Source organism: Syngnathus leptorhynchus, unplaced genomic scaffold, assembly GCF_054491065.1.
Source record: "Syngnathus leptorhynchus isolate UIUO unplaced genomic scaffold, UIUO_Slep HiC_scaffold_100, whole genome shotgun sequence".
Taxonomy (NCBI): domain Eukaryota; kingdom Metazoa; phylum Chordata; class Actinopteri; order Syngnathiformes; family Syngnathidae; genus Syngnathus; species Syngnathus leptorhynchus.
The window spans coordinates 32,501-35,000 of NW_028232067.1; the positions used below are offsets into that span (position 1 = coordinate 32,501).

At 57.9% G+C, this 2,500-nt stretch overlaps 1 pseudogene; it reads right to left on the reverse strand.

The window, feature by feature from the left end:
- Positions 1-2,500, reverse strand: part of LOC147037967 (28S ribosomal RNA) — a 9,657-nt pseudogene that overhangs the window by 2,266 nt on the left and 4,891 nt on the right.

Consider the following 2,500-nt stretch of genomic DNA (forward strand, 5'->3'; position numbering starts at 1 on the left):
CAGATAGTGTCTCTGACGAAAGCCCACAGCCCTAGGCCTCGCGAGCCACGTGTTACTGATTGCATCGTTACGGAACTGGTCCACACCCACACCCTGGACTCGTAAGGCGCCCCAGGCCAGATTCTCAACCTGCCGCCAGTCCGGGAGGACCGGCATGCTCACAACAGCCTCCGGAACGGCACTCCCCGTGCCAATCCTTGGCACACCGTCCAGATCACCTCCCGCGGAGGCCCACAGTCTCTCCCAGGCAGGTTTTTGCACTGCCTCAATAGCCAAGGATCGTAGCCACCAATCTGAAGACCAACAGAGTTTCCAGGTGCGCCTAACCTGCAGTCTGGGAACAGTAACGGACAGCTTTCGAACTCCCAGCCCGCCATCGCGAGCACGCGAATAGATGATCCCCCCGGCCGTGGACGGGTCGAGGCGCAACCACCCCTTCACAGCCATCCGCACCTTCCCGTCCACCAACTTCAGACTGGTCGCTGAAACCTTTCCCACATCCGCCCGAAAAGTCACTCTCGGGAGTAAGAATGAGTTACATATCACCACCTTCTGCGAGGGCTTCAGGGAAGCCCTCGAAATCCTATCCAGTCCCTCGCGCACCTGCGCCAACAGATCCGGAGAAACAATGCCACGCCATGGCATCACATCAGCCCCCAGATAACGCACCGCTTCACCCGGACCCACCATGTGTAACTCCTCCCCACATACGGACCAGGCTACACGGTCGCCACCCGTCGGACCCATCCAGATGCCATGACACTTACGCGGCTGAACGGCCAGCCCCGTAAGCCGACAGAATCTCTCCAAGATCCCCAAGTTCGTTCTCATTCCTTCCTCCGAGCGGCTCAACAAGACCAGATCATCAGCAAAGGCCAGCGTGGCGATTCGGCGGTCGCCCCAGACGAAGTGGTTACCATCGCGTTCAAGTTTATGGATGAGAGGATCCATAGCAAGATTGAAGAGCAGTGGGGACATTGGGTCGCCTTGCTTCACTCCAACTTTCATAAATATGGGTTCGGTAAAGGCGCCACCGCAACCCACCCTGGTCGAGCAGTCCACATACGACTGACGAATCAGCCCGATAACACGTCTGTCCACGCCAAGCTCACCCAAGACACATAGGATATGTTCATGGGAAACCGAGTCGAAAGCCTTCGCAAAGTCAATGAACACGACTGCCAGCGGCCCGCCAACCGACCTCGAGTGCCCCATGATCCGGTCAAGGATCATGAGGTTCTCTTCGCATCCACTCGCGCCGGCGACGAACCCACGCTGCCGGGGGCTCACGGGACAGGCTCGAGCCAGCCTCATCACCATTATCCGCCCAAACAACCTCAGCACAACTGACCCTATCGTCACAGGCCTCCAGCCAGATACAGTACCCAGCTCCTTCGGGTCAGTCGATTTGGGTAGCAGCCGCGTCACGCACTCTTTGAAGACCCGGGGAACGACTCCACGCACCATCCATGTCGTGAACAGCCTCGCCAGTTGCTTCCCGGCCGGGTCCCAGTTCAACATAGCCTGTCTTCGAATCCCATCTGGGCCCGGCGCCGAGCTACTTCTCATCTTAGTCAGGTTGGACAACACTTCAGCAGCAAGGATAGGGTGGTAGAAAGGCTCATTATTCGCGGTCAGCCCCACACAGAAATCTCCCAGTCCATGGAACGGCCTATCGGCCTCCCATCTCCTACGAAAGCTCTCATACACCAGCTGCTGCGGCAACTCACACCGAAGATGGGTCAGGCCATCCAGAACCCTCTTCGCCAACCCTTTCAAGTTTCTAGAGAAGCCACGTTGCTGGGTGAAGAAAACTGACTGTCGCTGGGCAAGACGCCTTGCCCAACCCTTCCTAGGCCGACTTCTCACTGGGCGCCTCGCAACATTCACAGGCCAAACCACCTTGCCACCCAACGCTTTCATGAGGTCCGAAGCAGAAGATTCGATCAGGCCAGGCTCCCGACCTGCTTCCCTGACCAAGGCAGCAGTTGTCCGATGTTCCTCCTCCCCAGACTCAAGCACCTCCAGCACCCTACTCTCCACCAGATCCGGAAGCGTCCGGGGCAAGGACCATTTCTGGGGCGACGCCCTGAGAACCAGCGCACGTCGTCGCACATCAGACACACTACTGGCCGCACCGCCGCACAGGTTTCTCCATTTCCCCCTCACTTGTTCTCTACTTTTTCCGGTATCCAACATGTCTGCAACCAACTTAAATTTCTTGGGTTCATCACCATGCTCACGCATCAGCTCTCCTAGGCGTTCCACCTCCTCCTTACTCCAGAGCTTTGTACTCTTGGGGCCCTCCGCACCCCCCAGGTCATGGCTCCGTACGCTCTTAGATCCAAACCATTCCGCCGTGTGTACATGCCGTTTGTGCTGAGACACGCCAACAGATGTCCGAAAACAACGTCCACAGAGGTCACAAGCGACTCCGTAACCGTCACCCACCCCGCCCACCCCCCCGCATTTGGGGACATGGCACAGAATGGAATGACTG